This window comes from Anastrepha obliqua, chromosome 6 (genome assembly GCF_027943255.1).
Source record: "Anastrepha obliqua isolate idAnaObli1 chromosome 6, idAnaObli1_1.0, whole genome shotgun sequence".
Taxonomy (NCBI): domain Eukaryota; kingdom Metazoa; phylum Arthropoda; class Insecta; order Diptera; family Tephritidae; genus Anastrepha; species Anastrepha obliqua.
Window position 1 is genome coordinate 3,890,764 of NC_072897.1, and position 25,540 is coordinate 3,916,303.

Here is a 25,540-nt window from a genome sequence, read left to right on the forward strand (position 1 = left end):
TATAATCCGTCATTTACATAAAAATTTGATATGAATAAAAGGGCGCGAGAGTTTGAGTGTAAAAATGATCCAGATATGTTCTGTTTCATCTGCGGGGAATTTATCGTTAAAAGGATGCGACGTGTGTTTTCAAATCATTTGAAATTTGCATACCATAAGTGTTATGGAATTGAGCGTAGAAACAATGAAAAACCATGGACACCGAATACTGTGTCCACCACATGTCGAGTCGAATTGATATTTTCGGAAACTGGAACCAAAAGGTACATCTTAAAAATTAGGAGTTTGCTCTCTTTTAATGCATATCTGACTAATTTCTTAAACTATCTATTTAGGCGGCATATGAAATTTATTACACCAATGAAGTGGAGGGAACCAACTTGTCATTCAACGGACTGCTATATTTGTACTACAAAAGTATTTGGGGTTGGAAAGTCAAGAAAAGTAACCTATGCGAGCGTATCTACAGTGTCATTACCAGAACTAAATTCAACGGAAGCTACATTGGCAGAATCAAATTTAACTTTAGTTCCGGCTCCAGTTTCATTGTCAACAGCAGTATCTGATTACGCGGCATCATGTTGTACTGAATTGCAAACGGAAAACGAAAGAAACCCTTTGTCACAAGCACAAATCAATGATTGGATACGGGATTTGGAATTGTCAAAAGAAAAGGCCGAACTACATGCCTCTCGTATGCAACAATTTAAACTTGTTTCATCCGATGTTATAGGACTCGTCTCGAACAATTCTCCCAGTTCTATACGAAGAAGGACAGTGTTTGTTATTGCAAAAACATTGCTGGTCTATTTAAACAGTTTGGTGAACCATATGATTCAAAAGAGTGGCGATTGTTCATAGACGGCAATAAATTAAGTTTAAAGGCCGTATTATTGCATATTGGAAACCAAAAGCCATCTATCCCGATCGCGCATGCAGTAAATACGAAGGAAACATATGAGACAATGCAAAAATTGCTTAAATTAATTAAATACGAAGAACATGATTGGAAAATATGTGCCGATCTAAAAGTCGTTGGAATGCTATGTGGTCTACAGTCTGGATACACACAATACTGTTGCTTTCTATGCAAATGGGATAGCCGAGCACGTCAAGACCACTACATCATAAAGGATTGGCCAGAATGAATCGAGTTTCAAGTTGGGGTGGATAACATAAAATACTCACCACTTATAAAGAAGGAAAAAATAATTCTACCTCCGCTCCACATCAAGCTCGGCCTTATCAAAAACTTTGTCAAGGCTTTGGACAAAGAAGGCGAAGCTTTTCATTATTTGAAAACAACCTTTCCACAGATTTCAGAAGCAAAAATAAAGGAAGGGATTTTTGTGCGGCCGCAAATAAGGAAAATAATGGCCAATACCCATTTCAAAGAACTATTGTCACCAGTGGAGGCAGCGGAGTGGGACTCTTTTGAAAAGGTCGTTACTTCTTTTTTAGGCAAACACAAAAGTCCTAACTTCGAGCTGATAGTGAACGATTTAATTAAAAACTATGCGGAAATGGGTAAATAAAAAACACATATAAGATATAATTTTCTTTCAGGAGTAAATATGTCTTTAAAAATTCATTTTCTGCACTCCCATTTAAATTTTTTCCCGCAAAATCTTGGCGACGAAATTGACGAGCATGGCGAAAGGTTTCACTAGCAAATGAAAATGATTGAAAGTCGGTATCAAGGATTCTGGGATGTCGCTATGATGGGTGACTACTGTTGGTTTCTCATAAGAGAAACCGATCTTTATATAAATAAGCGTCAAAACAAGACACATAACGTTTTCAATTATAAAATAAGATCATAGAGTTAAGACGGAATCATATGTACATATGCTATTATTTGTAGGGTACTTAAGTTTTACTATATGGATATATTTACTTGAATGCTTGTATCTTTTGTATTAGTTCATCGATTTTATTTAATTAACTTTATTTGTTTTGTAAAAAAACAGAGCTTAGCGTGAAAACAAAAAATACACGAAAAAGTAAAAAGTTTTCGAGATCCTTTCTCTCAAAGTACAAATTTTTTTATATTTTTACAAAAAAAATTTAAAAAATCCGTTATGATAGTTCGTTATCTTTGAATCTGCAGGGCCTAGCAAAAAGTGTTTTACGCACAGTTTATAGCAAATTTTATTACCTTTTAAAAGCATTAAACGGTTTTGGAATCGCTCAATTCGTTTTCGAGATATATATGATTAAGTGGGCCCAATTTTTTTTTTTTTTGAAATAACGGTAATTCGTAAATATCTCAAAAACGTTACCATAGAATAAAAAATAACCTTGATTTTCGGAATCAGACGATGATTTTACATAGGAATTTCATAACGGCGTCTCTGGTGCATTTTGGCTGTAAACCAGTGTTATTTAAAGTGATAACGTCAACTGGTTGTTAAAATCGCGAAAAATTAAGTAGCGGCTATCTGTAGTTAATATTCTGTGTACCGTACTTCTTTGAAAGGATGATAGATTATAAAGTTTGACAATCCGAAGCGAAATTGCGGTAGTAACTTCGGCTGTCACGTTCATTGTATATACAGGGTTGGCCATATTAAACTGACCCATTGAGTAACCCTATAACTTTTTACTGTAATTTGAAATCTAAGGTTTACGTCAACAAGCCAAAGACAGTAGGCGCACTTAAGGCCAATATCCGACGGGAAATAGCCGCCATATCGGCCGAGACGCTGGCCAAAACTATGGAAAACGCCGAAAAACGGGCACATTACGCTATACGAGCTAAGGGCGACCACTTGCGCGATATCATATTCAAAAAGTGATGCAAACGAATCTCCTTGAACTAAATTAAATGTTTTTCACAATGAAACACAAAAAAATGTTTCTTTTTCCATATTTTTTTAATAATCACATGGGTCAGTTTAAGATGGCCAACCCTGTACATATCCAAATACGTTCTAAGGGCGACCACTTGCGCGATATCATATTCAAAAAGTGATGTAAACGAATCTCCTTGAACTAAATTAAATGTTTTTCACAATGAAACACAAAAAAATGTTTCTTTTTCCATATTTTTTTAATAATCACATGGGTTAGTTTAATATGGCCAACCCTGTATCTACAAGTAAAAACACTCTTCTCCTTTCCATTTTTTTGACAGGCGTTAAGTGATATTTTGATAAAATTGATATGCCGTTTTGGGGGCAAGTGACTCGATCTTACACTATGTACAGTAAAAAGTGGCCGTACCTCGAAAGTAAAGTCTATGAAACAAACTCAGCGACCATCTCAGCACTTAAAGGAAATATCGTTCATGATGTCAATGTCAGCCCGACATCACTTCTCCAGCGAGTGGTACTCCGTGCCACTGGCAGAAGTGTCACTGGTAGGCCAGATTTCAAAAGTGTATCCGTAACGTAATGGTAAACAATAAGAGGAAATAATTTTTGAAAATGAAATTCGCATTTGTCTGCTTTGTAGTAGTTATCGAAACAAACTTTTGTCAATAGTAATCCTTTTTACACACTTTTATTAGCTCGGGTTGTATGTATGTATGTATGTAACGGAATCTTTGAGCTTAATTTTCACTGGCTTCTAAAAATCTGATCGACTTGGAATCTTGCACACCTATCAAGGACCGATGACAATGCAATAATTTGATAAAAGTTTTCCATTATCCTTATTAGGATTGCCAGGATTAATATTTTCTTTTCTTACCTGTGGGCAAAAAGTAAGGTGAATTTGGTTGTAAAATGAAAAATCTTTATTTATTCTTGTAAATCAATTTCATCCCCTTCAAAATAATCCCCTCTCGATGAAATACACTTATGCCAACGATTTTCCCAATCCCCGAAACATGCCAAATAGTCCATTTCCGGTATAGCCATCAGCACCTTCTTCGATTCAGCTTTTATCTCCTCAATCGACTCGAAACGTGTTCCCCGGAGTGGTCTCTTGAGTTTTGGGAATAGCCAGAAGTCACACGGACCCAAATCAGGCCGAATACGGTGGTTGCGGAACGATATGCGTGGAATTTTTGGCGAAATGGTCACGAAGAACGAGTGCAGTGTGAGACGAAGCATTATCGTGATGTAAAAACCAAGAGTTGTTGGCCCATAATTCTGGTCTTTTTAGACGAATTGCTTCACGTAAACGACGCATAACGCTCAAATAATATTCCTTATTAACAGTTTGGCCAGATGGAAGGAATTCATAGTGCACCACACCACGAAAATCGAAAAAAACTGTCATCATGACCTTTATTTTTGAACGACTTTGACGTGCTCTTTTCGGTCTGGCCTCGCCTTTAGCACGATATTCGCTTGATTGGGCGGTTGTTTCAGGGTCGTAAGCATAAGTTACAAATAGAATAATCCAAATTAGAGTTAAAAGCGTGGGATGCTTGATATAGTAAATATTACAATCATTCTGTTGGCAACTACCTATGTACAGAAGGTTATGAAAGTGAAGCAAAATGCATCCCACGCTTTTAACTCTAACTTGAATTATTCTATTTGTATCTTAATTTTTGTTATAATTCTGTTCTGAGGTAGTTGACTATGACTGATCGTTCGATTTGCTATTACTTCATTATAGGTCTCTTTGTCATTAAAATTTATTTTCTACTTTTTAGTTCGATTGGCAATAAAAGCGTGTTTTTTAGTTTTTTTAAACTATTTTTTATTTTAATTCATACACAAATCGAAATCTACTACATGGACAAACTATTGAAGTAATTTGAACAATTCTACCAGCTATTATTTATTGCTTTTCCTTCTTGACGACTTTTATATTTAATTGACGAAATTAATGAACCTTCAGTAACTCTAAAAGCTATTGGACACCAATGATACTGAAGTTATGAATATTCAGATTTTATAAATGTAGAATTTGATTCATATATAATTCCAACAAATGAATTAACAGCAGATAGATTCCGACTATTAGATGTTGATAGTCGTGTTATTTTACCAATAAATTCACAAATTCGTATTTTAGTAACAGCTGCAGATGTAATCCATTCATGAACAGTACCCGCTCTTGGAGTAAAGGTAGACGGAACTCCTGGACGATTAAATTAAATTAATTTTTTAATAAATCGACCAGGATTATTCTATTGTCAATGTTCTCAAATTTGAGGTGCTAATAATAGTTTTATACCTATTGTTATTGAAAGTATTCCTGTTAACCATTTTATTAAATGAATTACAAATAGATTAAATTCATCATTAGATGACTGAAAGCAAGTATTGGTCTCTTAAACCACTCAATAGTAAATTAGCACTTACTTCTAATGATTTATAGATAATATTTAATAATAAAAAATTAATTAAATTTATAACATTAGTTTGTCAAACTAAAATTATTAAACTTATTAATATTTTTTAATTCCACAAATAGCTCCAATTGGTTGATTAATTTTTCTTATTATTTTTTCTATCACATTTATACTTTTTAGAATAATAAATTACTACTCTGTAATTCCTCAATCCCCTAAATCTGATTCAACTAAAAAATCTTTCACTCAACCTCTTAATTGAAAATGATAACAAATTTATTCTCAGTTTTTGACCCTACCTCAAGTATTTTTAATTTATCCCTTAATTGAATAAGAACCCTTTTAGGATTAATAGTGATCCCTTCAACATATTGATTAATACCTTCACGATATCACATTTTTTGAAATTCAATTTTATTAACTTTACACAAAGAATTTAAAACTTTATTAGGATCTACAGGACATTCAGGATCAACTTTTATCTTCGTTTCTTTATTTTCACTAATCTTATTTAATAATTTTATAAGAATATTCCCTTATATTTTTACAAGTACAAGCCACTTGACATTAACTTTAACATTAGCTTTAACTTTATGATTATGTTTTATAATTTATGGTTGAATTAATCATACACAATATATATTTGCACATTTAGTTCCTCAAGGAACACCAGCAATTTTAATGCCATTTATAGTGTGTATTGAAACAATTAGAAATTTAATTCGACCAGGAACTCTAGCAGTACGATTAGCAGCCAATATAATTGCAGGTCATTTACTATTAACTCTTCTAGGAAATACAGGCCCATTACTTTCATACGCCATTATGTCACTATTAATTATTGCCCAAATTGCTTTATTAGTTCTTGAATCAGCAGTAGCAATTATTCAGTCCTATGTATTTGCAGTATTAAGTACTTTATATTCTAGAGAAGTAAATTAATTTAATTCATGTCAACACATGCTAATCATCCATTTCATTTAGTAGATTATAGTTCATGACCTTTAACAGGAGCTATTGGAGCAATAACATCAGTTTCAGGTTTAGTTAAATGATTTCATCAATATGATATTTCATTATTCTTATTAGGTAATATTATTACTATTTTAATTGTTTATCAATGATGACGAGATGTTTCTCGTGAAGGAACTTTCCAAGGATTACACACCCTACCTGTAACATTAGGTGTACGATGAGAAATAATTTTATTTATTTTATCAGAAGTTTTATTTTTCGTATCATTCTTTTGAGCTTTTTTTCACAGAAGATTATCTCCAACAATTGAATTAGGAGCTTCTTGACCAGCAGCAGGAATCAAACCTTTCAATCCATTTCAAATTCCTTTATTAAATACAGCTATCTTACTGGCCTCAGGAGTAACTGTAACATGAGCCCATCATAGCCTAATAGAAGGTAATCATTCTCAAGCTACACAAGGATTATTCTTCACAGTATTACTAGGAGTATAGGTGTTTTACTATTTTACAAGCATATGAATACATTGAAGCCCCATTTACAATCGCTGACTCAGTTTACGGCTCTACATTTTTATAGCTACAGGATTCCATGGAATCCATGTATTAATTGGAACAACTTTCTTATTAATCTGTTTAATCCAACATTTAAATAATCATTTTTCAAAAACACATCATTTCGGTTTTGAAGCAGCCGCTTGATATTGACATTTCGTTGATATTGCTTGATTATTTCTATACATTTCAATTTATTGATGAGGAAAATAATAGAATATAATTAATATTTACAATATCTATATAATGTATAAAGTATATTTGACTTCCACTCATAAAGTCTACTAATTAAGTACAATAGTATAGATAATTTTCTCAATAACTATTTTAGCTCTAACCTTAATAACAATTACAAGCATTGTAATAATTTTAGCCTCTTTTTATCAAAAAAAAAAGTATAGCAGATCGAGAAAAATGCTCCCCATTTGAATGCGGATTTGATCCAAAATCATCATCACGTCTTCCCTTCTCCATACGATTTTTCCTAATTTCAATAATTTTTTTAATTTTTGATGTAGAAATTGCATTAATCTTACCAATAATTTTAATTATTAACTTATCAAACATCATAATATGAACAATCACATCAATTATTTTCATTATAATCTTAATTATTGGTTTATACCACGAATGAAGCCAAGGTAAATTAAATTGATCTAACTAACGTATAAATAATATAAATAGGATTGTAGTTAATTATAACATTTGATTTGCATTCAAACAGTATTGAATTTTCTATCTATCTTAGATCTCTTTACTTAGTAAATTCTTAATAAATACAAACGAATATGAAGCGACTTATTGCAATTAGTTTTGACCTAATTTTAGGTAATTTACTACCCTTATTCTTAAAATTTAGTTAGATCTATTTATTTAGTAAATACTTAATCCCTTGTCATGTCGGTCTCCTTGCCGCGGGGATGAGGCTTAAGTGGCGAGTTAACCCCATTCTATGGAGATTAACTTACCACGAACTAAGAGGACAGCTTCATATAGGAATTGGGTATCCACTCATCCGCGGAACGGCGGAATTGGTGGCCACCCAAGTACTATGTGGAGAGTACCGTACCGACAACCTGGCAGGAGGGATAAAATGCATTTCTTTTCTTACATGTGGAGGCTAAATAAAGATATTTCTGCACGGGGTAACCCACTTTTGGGAAATCCTCCCGTCGAGCAATCGACGGCTCGGGCATCGGATGTGCAGGCCCGAACCCCACATTCCCCTATGACCGGAACTGACACCCAGGGTTCCGGAGGAAGCGCACTACTAGTGGTGAAACATGGCACATTGGCTATGCCAATGGAGAGCCGAGTGAGTGTGAGCGATACACCGCCATCGAAACGATCTGAAGCAACTGAACAAGTTGTGGAGGATGTGGAGATGGCGGACAATCTCTCAGTAGACTCAGACGGATCTCTGGTACCGAGTAAGTCTTTGACAACGGTTAAACCTGGTGTGAATCAGGTAAGTACCGGTAAAAAGACCGAAGTTATTGGAGAGTCGAACGCAGGTGTTGGTCTAACCGCAAGGCAGATCAAACGAAGAAGACAGAAGGCGAGGCAAGCCGAAGCACTAGCTAAGGCAAGGACTCAAGCTCCGTCAACTTCGACACCTGTAACGGAAACGGGAAAGCGTGGCAGAACAGAGGATTCCTCTGTAGCGCTGCGCTCTTCTGGAAACGAAACGGGGTCTGTGCCAACGACCGGGAAGAGGAGGAAGGCAAAGAAGAGGAAAGTTGAAAAACGGAATTCGGAAATGCCTGCATCCTCGACCCAATCCAAGGCAGACAAACCTTTGCCTGACAAGGCAGAGGCTAAGGGACCTCAAATGTCGAATGACACTCTTCCGTCAACGTCTGGCGAATCATTCGCGAGAATGGCAGCAAAGGCAATGACGGTGGAGATACATTCCGACAAACAAGATGGTCTACTGTCCAAAGGGCAACAAGACTATCTTGACAGCTATCTTTGGAAAGCTATCGGTGAGTCGAAAGACGCGCCGACATTCGAGGGGAAAAGCGTGGTGGACGGCATCGTAAAGGTGCACTGTTCCAATGCTTTTTCCCGAGAATGGCTAGAAAAAGCGATAGCAAAAATCCCAGCCTGCGAAAACAGCAAGTTTATTCTTGTTGAGAGTAGCAAAGAAAGGCTGGTACGAGCGAGTGTCTGGATTCCGGGTCCTTCCTGTAATTCAGCAGAACTCCTCAAACGCATCCGTGTTCAGAATACGGATCTTGACACGACTCTCTGGAGAGTATACTCGTGCACCAGGCAGAAATCCGCTACCACTTCGGAGGCGGGTTCCCACCTGGTACTGGGTATCGATCTTGGGTCCCTCAAGGTTCTTAAGTCGAAGTACGGGTGCCGTCCCCACCTACATCTGGGGCGGATCCAGTTCCGCGTCCAGGATAAGGTGGAGGACAAAGCGTAAATATACTCAGTCTCATGACTGAAGTAATATTTACACAGATAAATCTGCAGCATAGCAAAGCGTCTACGGCTCTCTTGTGCCGTAGGCATGCAAAACTGCAAACAAACCCACACATAATACTTATACAAGAACCATGGGTATGTCACAAGCGTATCTGTGGTCTAAGTGCTATGTCGTGGGGACAAATACTTCATTGTGAAGGGAATGTGAGACCGCGAGCATGTATTATCATGCCGAGGTTGATCGAACACACGATGTTAAAAGAGCTATGCTCCGGAGATATCGTTGCTGCAAAAATAAAGTACTTGAAAAGTGGGAACAGTGTCGAAGCTATTATAGTTTCGGCCTACCTACCCTACGACTCTTTACAACCACCTCCTTCGAGGGAGCTAAGAGAAGTGGTCAAGTACGCAGAATCCAATAATCTGGGGCTAATAGTGGGCTGTGATGCAAACTCACAGACCATTGTGTGGGGAAGCAGCAAATGCAACCCCAGAGGTCTCAAGTTACTGGATTTTATCCTGTCATCCGATTTGGTCATTCAAAACACTGGTAACAAACCAACTTTTGTGACCAGAAGGAGACAAGAGGTGATTGATTTAACACTTACCAATAGGTCAGTTGGAAATCAAATCAACCGATGGCGAGTTTTGGAAGAGGACTCTCTTTCTGATCATCGTCTTATCGAATTCCGACTGGGAATTGACACAATATCAATACCTTCCGGTAGGAATCCTCGAAATGTGGACTGGGACAGGTATGGTGAGCTTGTAACAGAGCGATTACCAAACCTGAAAAAACTCAAATCAGCAGAAATGATTGAAGATGCGACTAAGAAATTAGAAGGTACTTTAATCAATTGCTTTGAGGAACTGTGTCCACTCAGGCAAAGCAGACAGGGGAAAGCGGTTTCTTGGTGGAACCCTGAACTGTCGAAGCTTCGTGTACGGTCCAGGAAACTTCTTAATAAGGCCTTGAAGACCAAAACAGAAGAGGACTGGGCCAATCATCGACTTACACAGAGAGAATATAAGAAAAAAGTACGGCAAGCCAAACTTGAATCCTATAGAAATTTCTGCAGTAACGTCGAAGAAATGAGGGAAACAGCGAGACTTTGTAAGGTCCTTCATTTAGACCCCTCAGTAAGACTGGATTCCATTCGAAAACCTGATGGTTCATACACCATTTCCAAATCGGAAACGTTTAATGCTTTACTCGGAATCCACTTTCCGGGTAGTAGAACTCTCTCTGAAGGTGAGAGTGGCATGAACAACAACGGTGGCAACGGTGGAACCTCTAGGTACAGCTGGTATATTGCTAGTCGGATAGTGACAAGGGAATCGATAAGGTTTTCCTTATCTTCCTTTGAGAACTTTAAGTCCCCTGGACCTGACGGAATATATCCAGCAATGCTTAAAAAAGGAGGAGACAGGCTGATTGAGGTCCTGAAAAGGATCTTCACAGCCTGTCTTGCATTTGGTTATATACCATCCCAATGGCGACGCGTAAGAGCAGTATTTATTCCCTAGCAAAAAGTTTTAGACCAATCAGTTTGACATCGTTCATGTTGAAAAGTCTGGAACGAGTGGTGGAGAAACATATTCGAGTGGAGGTATTGCCGAGAAATCCACTTAGTAGAAATCAACACGCTTACCAGAGTGGAAAATCATGTGAATCAGCCTTACACGATCTTGTTAGCAAGATTGAAGCTGGGCTGGAAGCTGACGAATACACAATGGGCGTGTTCGTGGACATTGAGGGGGCTTTTGGTAATGCCACCTTCGGCTCGATATGTTCTTCTGCCGAACGACACGGAGTTAATCAAGCCATTATAAAATGGATATACTCCATGCTCTCTGAGAGGCTGTTAACCGCTGGTGGGAGCGATGACGAGCAAATCACAGTCAGGGCCAAGCAAGGATGTCCCCAAGGGGGTGTTCTTTCTCCGCTGCTGTGGTGCTTCGTCGTAGACTCCCTATTAGTGGAGATGCAGGAACTCGGCTTCCACGTCCAAGCATATGCGGACGACGTCTGTGCGCTAACATCGGATAAATCCTTAAGGAGGCTTTGCACTAAAGTGCAGAGGATTCTTGACAAAATCGATGATTGGTGCATGAGACAAGGTCTTTCCATTAATCCGAACAAAACAACTATAGTCTTGTTTACGAGAAAACGGAAATTGGATGGACTCAGTCTTCCAACACTGAAAGGTGTGACACTTGGTCTTTCCAACGAAGTTAAATATCTAGGAGTAATCTTGGATAAGAAGCTGACTTGGGAGACACACGTTTCACTGAAGGTGAATCGTGCATTGAAGATTTTTCAGCAATGCCGTAGAGCCTTTGGCAAAACTTGGGGTCTGAAACCTGCTGTGGTCCTATGGATATACACGGCACTTATCAGACCAATCATCACTTACGCTTCTGTGGTCTGGTGGCGACGGAGCATGGTTAAGTCCACAATCCGGGAACTATACAGGCTGCAAAGAAGTGTATGTTTATGCATCACGGGTGCCATGAGTACAACCTCTGGAGATGCCCTAAATGCTATGCTTGATTTGCTCCCCCTGGATCTTAAGATACAACACAAAGCAATAAAAGCAATGTGTAGACTCCATAAATATGGTTTCTGGCACGAAGATGGAACTTCGGGACACAGAGAAATCTTTAAGTTGCTGTCGGAGCAGTATCCACTGTTTTTGGCACCTAAAAATGACCTGATACCCACAGTTTCATTCGGAAGGAAATTTGATGTCAGATTTCCATTGCGTGAGCAATGGAGCAATCCAGGAGGCATGCAGGGAGGTTTGACGGATATTTTCTTTACCGATGGGTCCAAGACTGAAACAGGGTCTGGAGCCGGATGGTACTTAAACGATAGTAATAAGTATCACTACGCTATGGGGGGAATGGCAACTGTTTTCCAAACAGAAGTTTTTGCCATCCTAAAAGTAGCCGAATGGATAATCGAGAGGAGATGGAGCGGGAAACAGATTGGAGTCTTCAGTGACAGTCAGGCTGCATTGAAGGCCCTGGAGAACGCGAAGCAAACCTCAAAGATTGTTCAAGAATGTAAGAAGAAGCTTAATTCTGTCGCAAGACAAAACAGGCTTGTACTTATATGGGTTCCGGGACACTCCGGTGTTCAAGGAAACGAAATTGCCGACGAATTGGCCAACCGTGGATCAGCGGTGCCCCCACAGGGGCCAGAGCCAATAATCGGAATCAGTCCCGCAGGAATCAAGAACTGGATCAACGATTATGTAGGCAATCTACATAAAGAGCGATGGTCCGGTCTAGAACGCTGCAGAACTGCAAAGTGTTTTGTGACAAATCCGAACAGAAAACTGTCAAACTTTCTACTAAAACTTAGAAGGAAAGACATTCGGTTGATGGTCGGCATCATTACAGGACACAACCCATGGGGCCAGCATATGACCACCATTGGAATCATCGAGGACCCGGTATGTCTGTCATGCTTGGAGGAGGCGGATAGCACTGAGCACTTTCTCTGTGAGTGTCCTGCTTTCGCTAGAGCGCGACTACGAGTATTGGGTTCCGATGTCATGAGAATGGGTATTATTCGTTCTCTAAAACTGGAGGATATTTACAGATTTGCCAAAGAATCTGGAAAATTCTCACAGGACTAACTATCTCTATCTCTGTCTCTATTCTTTCCTATTTCTTTTTATGATACTTTTCTCTTTCCCTCCTTGACTATCTACCCCCTTTCCAGAGCTTTGAATACAATAGGCTTTTTAGCCTGAGTGTTTTAGGAGCCACCAAATCTCCTGGTGCTCCTTGGCTCGACCTTTTCAAATTTCAATTTCAATTTCAAATACTTAATCATTAACTTAATTCAAGCCAAAAAGAGGCATATCACTGTTAATGATAGAACTGAAATTTAATTTCCAATTAAGGAAGTAAGATTGTTCAAGAAAAAGCTGCTAACTTTTATCTTTTAATGGTTAAATTCCATTTATACTTCTATTTATATAGTTCAAAAAAAAAAACATTACATTTTCATTGTAAAATTAAAAATATTTTTTTATAAATTACTAAATTTTATTATTTAAATTAATTAATCAATATAACTAAATCAATTTTATATAAGATAAACTATTATTTATTGAAATAAGTTAAAAATAACAAAAATATTAAAAAAATGATAAATAATTCTAAAATAGAAAAATTCAATGAAAACAGCCTATTTCATTTATTTAAATATATAATTTTACATAATAATAATAATATATAATTTTACTATAATAATAAATAAATATAATAAAAAAAATTTAGTTAGATCTATTTATTTAGTAAATTCTTAATCTACTAAAACTTATTCACTATATTCAAGAATTAAACAATTACCTTAACATCTTCAGTGTTATACTCTATAATTTGAGCTACTTGAATAAAATAAGAAAAAAAATCTAAAAAGGAAAGTAATTCATAAAACAAACAATAAAAGATACATTTTTAAATTATTATTATGTAAAAAATAAACTAATTGAGAATATTCAACCAACTTATTATACAAATTCTGTCCTCCCATAAATTCAGATCACCCCTGATCAAAAGATTTATAAACAATTCTACCTAAAACTAAAGGAGGATTAATTACACCATATGTAGAAATATAAGGTATAAATCATATCGAACCAGAAAAATAACTCACTACATAATTATTAAAAAGACTTATTAAAATAAAATAAAGATACATTAGAAATTAAATAACCTAATAATCCACCACTAATACAAACAAATAAAGTCAATAATTTCAAATAAATTGGTAAACAAATTATATAAGGAGTCGGAAAAATCAATCATCTAAGTATACTACCACCAATAATTCTCATAATCAATAACCCTCTTATACCACGTAATATAACTCATCCTTCATCTCTTAATATATTTAAAGAACCACAATTCAATTCACCAGTTATAGAATAATAAACCAAACGGAAAGAATAACATACTGTTAATGTTAATTAATTAAAAAAAATAAAGAAACAAAGAGAATGTATTAATATAACTTAAAGACACAATTTCTAAAATTAAATTTTTGAATAAAATCCAGCTAAAAAAGGTATCCCATATAAAGCTAAATTAGCAACATTAAAACAACCAGAAGTTAAAGGTATATAAATTCCTAACCCCCCTATCAACCGAATATCTTGAGAATTATTTATATTGTGAATAATAGCTCCAGCACACATAAATAATAATGCCTTAAATAAAGCATGACTCAATAAATGAAAAAAAGCCAATTTATAAAATCCTATTGATAAAATTCTTATTATTAAACCCAACTGACTCAAAGTAGATAAAGCAATAATTTTTTTTTTAAATCAAATTCAAAATTAGCTCCTAATCCAGCTATAAATATAGTCAATCCAGATAATAAAAGTAAAACTTGACCTATTCAAGAATTACACAATAAAATATTAAACCGAATTAACAAATAAATTCCAGCAGTAACAAGAGTAGAAGAATGAACTAAAGCAGAAACAGGAGTAGGAGCGCTGCTATTGCAGCAGGCAACCAAGATGAAAAGGAATTTGTGCTCTTTTAGTTACAGCAGCTAATATAATTAATCCACCAATAATTTCTATTTCAATTCTATTTTTTAGTGTCTCCAAATAAAAAATATAATTTCAATTTAATTAACATTCGAGCAATAGCTAATAAAAAAGCAACATCACCTATTCGATTTGATAAAGCAGTCAATATAACAGCATTATAAGATTTTACATTTTGAAAATAAATAACTAAACAATAAGAAACTAATCCTAATCCATCTCATCCTAATAAAATTCTAATTAAATTAGGACTAATAATTAATAATATTATATATAAAACACTAGCATTACCCAGTGGGCTTCGCACCACCATACATTAAATGTTTTTTTATATCGCAAGAAATTTTTCATATTAAGTTTTCTTTATAGAACTCGTAAAATGTTTAAACAGTTGAATTAGTTGATTTTTTTCATTCAACATACTTTCTAAAGATGTCACAACAGCCTTTTCTGTACTTTTTTAAAATTTGATTGTGGTGGTCACCTACATATATACAGGTAAGGTGAAAGAGCCGATAAAAACTTGTAATTAAACTTTGATTCTTTAATTTCTATTTCAATTTTTTACGCTAAATAAATTATGCTAAAATAAATAAAGTTAAAAATGTTTTTTCCAGTTCCTCCTGGAGCATTCAATTTTTTATTATATTTGCGTCCAAAATGACTTGCAATTAAAAAATTGATGCGAAAGTTGATTGCATCGCAAAATAAAATTGTTTTCTTGAGGGCGAATCATTAATCGATACGAATAAAAATTCATCGCACTGACGGTTTTCGATGATTTTTGACCTGCGATGCAAAAATTAATTAGCGTATGAAAATTATTTAAAAATCATATTTAAACAAAAATAAAATGTGTATGTACCAGTTGTTGGATTTATCATTGGTATGTTGATATGATAGCCAATCGTCCCCTCTCCAAAACAAAATGGGGTATTGCAATGCATCATAACAGCGATGGAGTTCTGAAATACGTTGTAATTGCTCATTTCTACGATACAAAACAATATCTCGTGGCTGAAACTGTTCCCCAACCACAACAATAGCTACTTCATCAATCGTTGGTACATTGAATCGTCTGGCGTGCTCCCAATTGGTGTTTTATCGGCTTTTATTATGATTTTGTGGCCATCGGTGGGCATCAGATCGAGTGCCACTTTGAACAATTTTACCAATTCATTGTGTTGATGGAACATTGTTTGCAATTCATTCACGATTGATCTTCTCGTATTCGTCGAAATTGCACAGCGCTGATCTAATTCACGATTCTCATCACCAATAAAATATATTTGCAAAAATTGATGGTCACCATCTGGGAATGGTAGCAAAGACCCAGTTCTATGGTATATATATTTGACCTTGAATCTGTAAAGTTCGAGAAATATATGTAGATAACGGATCTGAATTTTTAAAAACATTTTAACTGGTTGTAGTACATAAGAATGCAACCTCTTAACCTGAAGGCGAGTTCCCAATTGGTCTATATCTGGAGTCCTTAGTTACTCAGCGAAAAGAAAAGTCCTCTTTCATTAGCATTTATCAACAACTTACAATGGATACTCATGTGGTTCAAACACATCCTAGGGTTATCCAGGTCCAAATTTTGGCCGATATCTCGAGACCCTAGTCACGGAGCGGCATCAAAAATACTCTGCACTATAGAATCATCAGCAGCTTCCATTTGCTACCCATATTGTACAAACACATCCTAGGGTTACCCGGGTTCACGTTTTGGCCTATTCCTCGAGACCCTGGTATCAAAGCCTAAAAGTTTGGTTTGGATAGGTGAGCCCATTCTTGAGTTATAAGATTACCAAGGAAATGTAACTTCTTTTTATATAAGAACTAATATAATAAAACGATTAATATTTAAATCTCCCCCCATATATTCCTTTCTATAATAAATAACTAAAGAAGAAATTAATATAACAAAAGATATAAACAATAAACTCATTCAATCAAATAAAAAAGTTATAACAATTCTACATGAATTAAATCTAACTACTTCTCATTCAATAAATATAAAAAAATCCTTAATTATTACACTGGTCGACAAAAAATGATTATTTTTCTGATTCAAGCATCGGACCCGGCCTATCTTATAGATTTTTCATCGCTGAATACGAATCTGACCTTAAAAAGTTTCCATCACGTCAAGATAATAATTATTAATAATCTAAATAAAAAAAATTAATTCTAAATAAAATTAAAATCAGGAATCTAATTCTACAAATAGATAAATACTTTCTCACGATTTAAAATGATTAAAAATCATATCATTGACACCACAAATCAATATTTTAAATAAACTATTTAAATAAAATTAAAGTCAAATTATACAAATATCACTCTTCAAAATTAATAAATTTAAAGGAAATCAATGTAAAACTAATAAATAGTATTCCCGAATTTTACCTCCTCTAAATGAATAAACTCCAGAAAATAATTTACCATGCTGACTATAAGCATATAAATATAAAGTATAAGCAGCTCTAAAAAAAGATAATAAAGATAAAGAAATTATTGTTAATCAAGATCAACTAACAATTTTATTTAATAAACAAATTTCACTTAATACATTTAACACCTTCCCGCCGCACAGTGGGGCAAAAAAAGTGCCCGTGGACAAATGAGGATAGAGGTCACAATTTTTCTTCTTTTTTAACTTTTTTTTTAACTTAAAGCTGATAAAATTGCGCATAACACCACCGTTTTTGTTTTTTGAAAAAAAAAATTTTTAAATAATTTAATTAATGTTCAAATTGAAAAAAAAATTTTTTTCCACTTTATACAAGTATATTTTCTTGTAAAATAATATTATTGTCTTAAGGAAGCTTAAAATATTTAAAACAATTATTCACAAATAAATTTTGATATTGGTTGCATTGTTAAAAAATTTATTACATTTGTTATAAACAAATAAGTGGACAAAAGCTGTTTTGCTCGAATTATGAATATTTAATTATTGAATTCAGTTGGATTTTCAATTTTTTTAGTCTAACAGTGATTTGAATGAAACTAACTATTATAAACAAACAAATATAATGTTATTAACAATTTTTATAAACATTATATTTGTCGAAGTTGTTTATCGCACAAAATTCCTAAAATTTTATCAACCATACACATAGTTATTGCTCAAGATTGACTATATTTATTTTATTTAATAAATTTTTATGCATAGCATTGTTTAAACAAACCTTAATTAACAAATGCCCAGTAATGTTGTTTTTAGCCGCATTAACTTTGTTTTTTTTTTTTAATTTTTGCTTATTTGTAAAATATTTTTTTAATCATTTATATAATTTGTCAACTAATAACATTTAGTATTGTTATTAACAATTTAATAAACAATTTTTAAGCATAAACAATTTTAGTTTAAATCAGGTAACTTTTTCAGCTTTAATTAATGACGTCAAGTGGAAAATGAAGTTACTTAAAAAAATTTCCTTATTAGATAAAACTTAGACATTTGTTTATATCTTGCCTAATTAACAAACGTATACTCTTAAAATTTATAGTCTTACAGTCTTCTTCTTTTTTAATTCTGTTCCGAATATTGATAATATTTTTCAAAACTCATTTCATTTCACAATGAGTAATGATACTAATGATTGCCATTACACAAAATTTTATTTATTGATAAGTAAAGCAATTGCTTCTGGCAGCAAGGGTTTTTGTACTTTAGGATACTCTTTTCTTAAGTTTGATATGTACATGTCTGCTGAAATCAAAAGGTAATGAATTAAATCGGTATTAGTTTCAATACGACTGCTTTTTCGGGTATTATCTTGTCTGCATCTTTTGAAATCTATATTTTAGAAGGGAATTGAAATAACTTAAATTATCACCCTAGATTAACAAAAGTTAACAAACCCTGTTTTAGACGTTTAACTATATTACTTACATTAAAGTAAAAACTGACCTTTACTTGATCCAGAAGAAGAATCAAGTTAATTTACATAAGAACCAAAATTGGGATTACAAACACTTTTGTAGTCGTTTACCAACATCACATATACATGTACCTCACGTCTACATCTCCATCTGCATCTACATCTACATTAACAAAATCAACAACATTATCAACTGATGATACTTTATATCCCAATTTTGGTTCTTATGTAATTTAACTTCATTTTTCTTACGCATCAAGTAAAGAGCTGTGTCTTTCTAAGCCGCTGTTTTATTCCATACTTCATTTGTTTTTCTCCTTACTACTAGAACCTATCACAAAGTCAGTTTTTACTTTTGTGTGAGTATTTAAGCGTCTAATACAGGGTTTGTTAACTTTTGTTAATCTAAAGTGATAATTCCGGTTACTTCAATTTCCTTCTGTATATACTAGTGTTTCTTTCCAAGTCATTACAATTATTAGTTCAGTATATATTTTTTGTTTTATTGTATTTTTGACGTGATAACGTCTTATAATTCGATTTAACAGGCTGCACGCACGAAAAAATGTGTCGTTACCTTGCTCATTAGTGTTACCTTGCTCATTGCCGTTACCTTGCTCATTTGTCGTTACCTTGCTTATTGTCGTTACCTTGAATGAACTGCAAGCGAAAGCGGGGAACGAACGACAAAGCAAACAATCAAACGAAAGGCAACGTTCAACATCTTGCTCTCTCCTATTTAAGTGAGCGTATATATGTATGTATATGCGCAAATGTACATATATAAATTCACGTATTTGTATTTGCATATGCCTTCTTATTGATTATTATTAATTTGATTTACTTGAAGAATTTAAAATAAAACCAAGTTTGTTAATAATACGTGTTGTTTTAATGTTATTATTATTAATTTTTTTATTATATATGAAGGAAAAAATGTATGGTAATATTTACCTCACACCTTATAAGATATGTTGTATACTAATATATGTATATAAACATGCATATACATATACAATTTCGCGCAATTTTCAAAAAGAACAAATCTATATGTAAAGATGTATACAATGTGTGCTGATGTGCTTGAACTGCAAGCGAGAGCGCGGAACGAACGACAAAGAGCACAATCGGTCCCCGCGTTCGGCAACGTGTGACATTTGGCTCTGTCCTACTTGAGTGAGCATATATATGTATGTATATGCGCATTTGTATATAAATTCACATACTTGTATTTGCATATGCCTTCTTCCTGTGTGCATGGTAATGAACCAGTTCTCTGTTGAGAATAAACGATGATAGGAAAAATAGCAAATGAAAGGGAGTGTTTCAAGTGCAATGTGGCTTGAGAAAGTCAAATCGATGATGATGCCTCTAAGTGTTGTTGACTTATTAACGTCTGATGCACAATCGAAATTGAAGATATCTTTCATGAATTTGATAAATGTTTCGTCATTTTTCACGTTTGTGTAAATGTAACTTGACCTATTCCATTGCAATTCCATTTTCCTCCTCCTCTATATCCATACAAAATATCTATCAAACAAATAAAATTAAAATTTTGTTTTGAAAATTGCAACCATTCCATCAATATTTTCTTATGACGTTGTCACGTTAAACTATCGTCAGTAAACCGACTTTACAGACAACCTCTTTTATTTGTGTTATTTTATTTCAACTTCGTTAGTCTTAAGGGATAAGGTAAGTTTATTTTGATTTTTAGAATTAAGTTTTGATTTTGATTGCAACAATTTTTTATTTTTAAAACGGATCTGATTGAGATTGAGTACAGAGAAATGTGCAATATACTTTTGGCTTCAAAAGTAATGAATGCAGGAGTGCTTTTAAATTATTTTAAAGAAAAATACAATATTCCTGAATATTTAGTGGAATCGTTTCGTCTTAAACTATGCCGCAGTTTTATGCCATACTTCCATAAGAGATGGATGAAAGTTTTGCCAATTAAGAAAGGTAGAGAAGACCATTTTTTAAAGGAAAACAAAGATTGGCTAAACTTAAAGTTATCGATTTCTGTACAGTCTTCTTCACAGGTGTTAAAAAAATCAAAAAGTTTTGATCAATGCTGTGAAAAATCAAAAAAAAGGAGAATTGAAGTATTGAGGCATTACTTATCAGATGATAAAATAGATTTAGTGAAAACATTGCAAGTAGTAGATAATGAAACAGCTGTTGACATAGTAAAAAGAGGATTATCGATTCATTCAGAAAATAATGAAGAAATTCCTACCGAAAATGATAAAGCAATTCCCTTCACTGATGATGAGGCACTTGCAATGTTTCTAGACCTATCTTTGACAAAGAGAACATATGAGCTTTTGAGGGAAGTATTAAAGAAAAAGAATGTAGACATACTACCTCCCTATAAGCATATAACATCTGCAAAAAGTAAATGTTATCCACCAAGTTCGTCAATAGAAATTACTGAAACTAGAGCTTCTATTAAATTACAAGCTCTTTTGGACCACACTGCGTCGAGATTATTAAGTACCGAAAATATAACACCTCTTTTAGAATCAAATAAAGTAAAAATGATTTCAAAATACGGTGGTGATGGTACGTCTGGATTTAATTGTTTTAAGCAAAGATTTGAAAATTCAGAAAATTCAGATGAAAGTATTTTTCTGATGTCTTTAGTGCCTCTTCGTCTTGAATGCGGAAATAATACTTTGACCTCTGTTATCGCGAAAAAATTGCTTACCAATTATGTTTGAGTACGCAAAAGAATCAAAAGATAAAATACTGTCTGAATTTAGGAATATTAAAAATGAAATAAAAAAATTAAAACCAAGTATAATTAAAATTAATGATACCACTTATTATGTAGAGCATCAATTAATGTGCACAATGGTGGATGGAAAAGTTTGTCAGCATTTAACAGAGACTTCTTCTGCAGCAAATTGTATAGTTTGTGGAGCCAAACCAAGTGAAATGAATAACTTGTCACAAATTTTGCATAGAGAAGAAAAGATAGAATCATTTTCGTTTGGATTACAAGTCTTACACTTGTGGATTCGTCTAATGGAATGTGTGCTGAACATCAGTTACAGGATACAAATTAAAAAATGGTCGTGTAAGACTGCAGAAGGAAAATCTAATATTTTAATATTAATAATATTTAATATTTTTACTTTAATGTAAGTAGTTAAACGTCTAAAACAGGGTTTGTTAACTTTTGTTAATCTAGGGTGATAATTTAAGTTATTTCAATTTCCTTCTAAAATATAGATTTCAAAAGATGCAGACAAGATAATACCCGAAAAAGCAGTCGTATTGAAACTAATACCGATTTAATTCATTACCTTTTGATTTCAGCAGACATGTACATATCAAACTTAAGAAAAGAGTATCCTAAAGTACAAAAACCCTTGCTGCCAGAAGCAATTGCTTTACTTATCAATAAATAAAATTTTGTGTAATGGCAATCATTAGTATCATTACTCATTGTGAAATGAAATGAGTTTTGAAAAATATTATCAATATTCGGAACTGAATTAAAAAAGAAGAAGACTGTAAGACTACAAATTTTAAGAGTATACGTTTGTTAATTAGGCAAGATATAAACAAATGTCTAATTTTTAACTAATAAGGAAATTTTTTTAAGTAGCTTCATTTTCCACTTGACGTCATTAATTAAAGCTGAAAAAATGACCTGATTTAAACTAAAATTGTTTATGCTTAAAAATTGTTTATTAAATTGTTAATAACAATACTAAATGTTATTAGTTGACAAATTATATAAATGATTAAAAAAATATTTTACAAATAAGCAAAAATTTAAAAAAAAAAACAAAGTTAATGCGACTAAAAACAACAATACTGGGCATTTGTTAATTAAGGTTTGTTTAAACAATGCTATGCATAAAAATTTATTAAATAAAATAAATATAGTCAATCTTGAGCAATAACTATGTGTATGGTTGATAAAATTTTAGGAATTTTGTGCGATAAACAACTTCGACAAATATAATGTTTATAAAAATTGTTAATAACATTACATTTGTTTGTTTATAATAGTTAGTTTCATTCATAATCACTGTTAGACTAAAAAAATTGAAAATCCAACTGAATTCAATAATTAAATATTCATAATTCGAGCAAAACAGCTTTTGTCCACTTATTTGTTTATAACAAATGTAATAAATTTTTTAACAATGCAACCAATATCAAAATTTATTTGTGAATAATTGTTTTAAATATTTTAAGCTTCCTTAAGACAATAATATTATTTTACAAGAAAATATACTTGTATAAAGTGGAAAATTTTTTTTTTTTCAATTTGAACATTAATTAAATTATTATATTTAAAAAATTTTTTTTTCAAAAAACAAAAACGGTGGCGTTATGCGCAATTTTATCAGCTTTAAGTTAAAAAAAAAGTTAAAAAAGAAGAAAAATTGTGACCTCTATCCTCATTTGTCCACGGGCACTTTTTTTGCCCCACTGTGGCGGCGGAAAGGTGTTAAATACATTAGGTGAAATTTGTTTATTAAATAGAATTGTTAGTTGATCTTTATTACCAATAATTTCTTTATCTTTATTATCTTTTTTTTAGAGCTGCTTATACTTTATATTTATATGCTTATAGTCAGCATGGTAAATTATTTTCTGGAGTTTATTCATTTAGAGGAGGTAAAATTCGGGAATACTATTTATTAGTTTTACATTGATTTCCTTTAAATTTATTAATTTTGAAGAGTGATATTTGTATAATTTGACTTTAATTTTATTTAAATAGTTTATTTAAAATATTGATTTGTGGTGTCAATGATATGATTTTTAATCATTTTAAATCGTGAGAAAGTATTTATCTATTTGTAGAATTAGATTCCTGATTTTAATTTTATTTAGAATTAATTTTTTTTATTTAGATTATTAATAATAATTAAGGATTTTTTTATATTTATTGAATGAGAAGTAGTTAGATTTAATTCATGTAGAATTGTTATAACTTTTTTATTTGATTGAATGAGTTTATTGTTTATATCTTTTGTTATATTAATTTCTTCTTTAGTTATTTATTATAGAAAGGAATATATGAGGGGAGATTTAAATATTAATCGTTTTATTATATTAGTTCTTATATATGTTTTATATAATATATAATATTATTAATTATTAGTCCTAATTTAATTAGAATTTTATTAGGATGAGATGGATTAGTTTCTTATTATTTAGTTATTTATTTTCAAAATGTAAAATCTTATAATGCTGGTATATTGACTGCTTTATCAAATCGAATAGGTGATGTTGCTTTTTTATTAGCTATTGCTCGAATGTTAAATTGAAATTATATTTTTTATTTGGAGACACTAAAAAATAGAATTGAAATAGAAATTATTGGTGGATTAATTATATTAGCTGCTGTAACTAAAAGAGCACAAATTCCTTTTCATCTTGGTTGCCTGCTGCAATAGCAGCGCTCCTACTCCTGTTTCTGCTTTAGTTCATTCTTCTACTCTTGTTACTGCTGGAATTTATTTGTATTTGTATTTATATTTTATTGTGTAATTCTTGAATAGGTCAAGTTTTACTTTTATTTTCTGGGTTGACTATATTTATAGCTGGATTAGGAGCTAATTTTGAATTTGATTTAAAAAAAAATTATTGCTTTATCTACTTTGAGTCAGTTGGGTTTAATAATAAGAATTTTATCAATAGGATTTTATAAATTGGCTTTTTTTTATTTATTGAGTTATGATTTATTTAAGGCATTATTATTTATGTGTGCTGGAGCTATTATTCATAATATAAATAATTCTCAAGATATTCGGTTGAAAGGGGGGTTAGGAATTTATATACCTTTAACTTCTGGTTGTTTTAATGTTGCTAATTTAGCTTTATATGGGATACCTTTTTTAACTGGATTTTATTCAAAAATTTAATTTTAGAAATTGTGTCTTTAAGTTATATTAATACATTCTCTTTTTTTCTTCATTTTTTTAATTAACATTAACAGTATGTTATTCTTTCCGTTTGGTTTATTATTCTATAACTGGTGAATTGAATTGTGGTTCTTTAAATATATTAAGAGATGAAGGATGAGTTATATTGCGTGGTATAAGAGGGTTATTGATTATGAGAATTATTGGTGGTAGTATACTTAGATGGTTGATTTTTCCGACTCCTTATATAATTTGTTTACCAATTTATTTGAAATTATTGACTTTATTTGTTTGTATTAGTGGTGGATTATTAGGTTATTTAATTTCTAATGTATCTTTATTTTATTTTAATAAGTCTTTAAATAATTATGTAGTGAGTTATTTTTCTGGTTCGATATGATTTATACCTTATATTTCTACATATGGTGTAATTAATCCTCCTTTAGTTTTAGGTAGAATTGTTTATAAATCTTTTGATCAGGGGTGATCTGAATTTATGGGAGGACAGAATTTGTATAATAAGTTGGTTGAATATTCTCAATTAGTTTATTTTTTACATAATGATAATTTAAAAATGTATCTTTTATTGTTTGTTTTATGAATTACTTTCCTTTTTAGATTTTTTTTTCTTATTTTATTCAAGTAGCTCAAATTATAGAGTATACCACTGAAGATGTTAAGGTAATTGTTTAATTCTTGAATATAGTGAATAAGTTTTAGTAGATTAAGAATTTACTAAATAAATAGATCTAACTAAATTTTTTTTATTATATTTATTTATTATTATAGTAAAATTATATATTATTATTATTATGTAAAATTATATATTTAAATAAATGAAATAGGCTGTTTTCATTGAATTTTAGAATGATTTATCATTTTTTTAATATTTTTGTTATTTTTAACTTATTTCAATAAATAATAGTTTATCTTATATAAAACTGAT

At 32.4% G+C, this 25,540-nt stretch overlaps 2 pseudogenes; one reads left to right on the top strand and one right to left on the bottom strand.

The window, feature by feature from the left end:
- Positions 1–14,211: 14,211 nt before the first annotated feature.
- Positions 14,212–16,831, bottom strand: LOC129249835 (NADH-ubiquinone oxidoreductase chain 5-like; annotated as a pseudogene).
- A 6,759-nt stretch (positions 16,832–23,590) lies between these two features.
- Positions 23,591–24,659, top strand: LOC129249834 (NADH-ubiquinone oxidoreductase chain 5-like; annotated as a pseudogene).
- Positions 24,660–25,540: the final 881 nt, after the last annotated feature.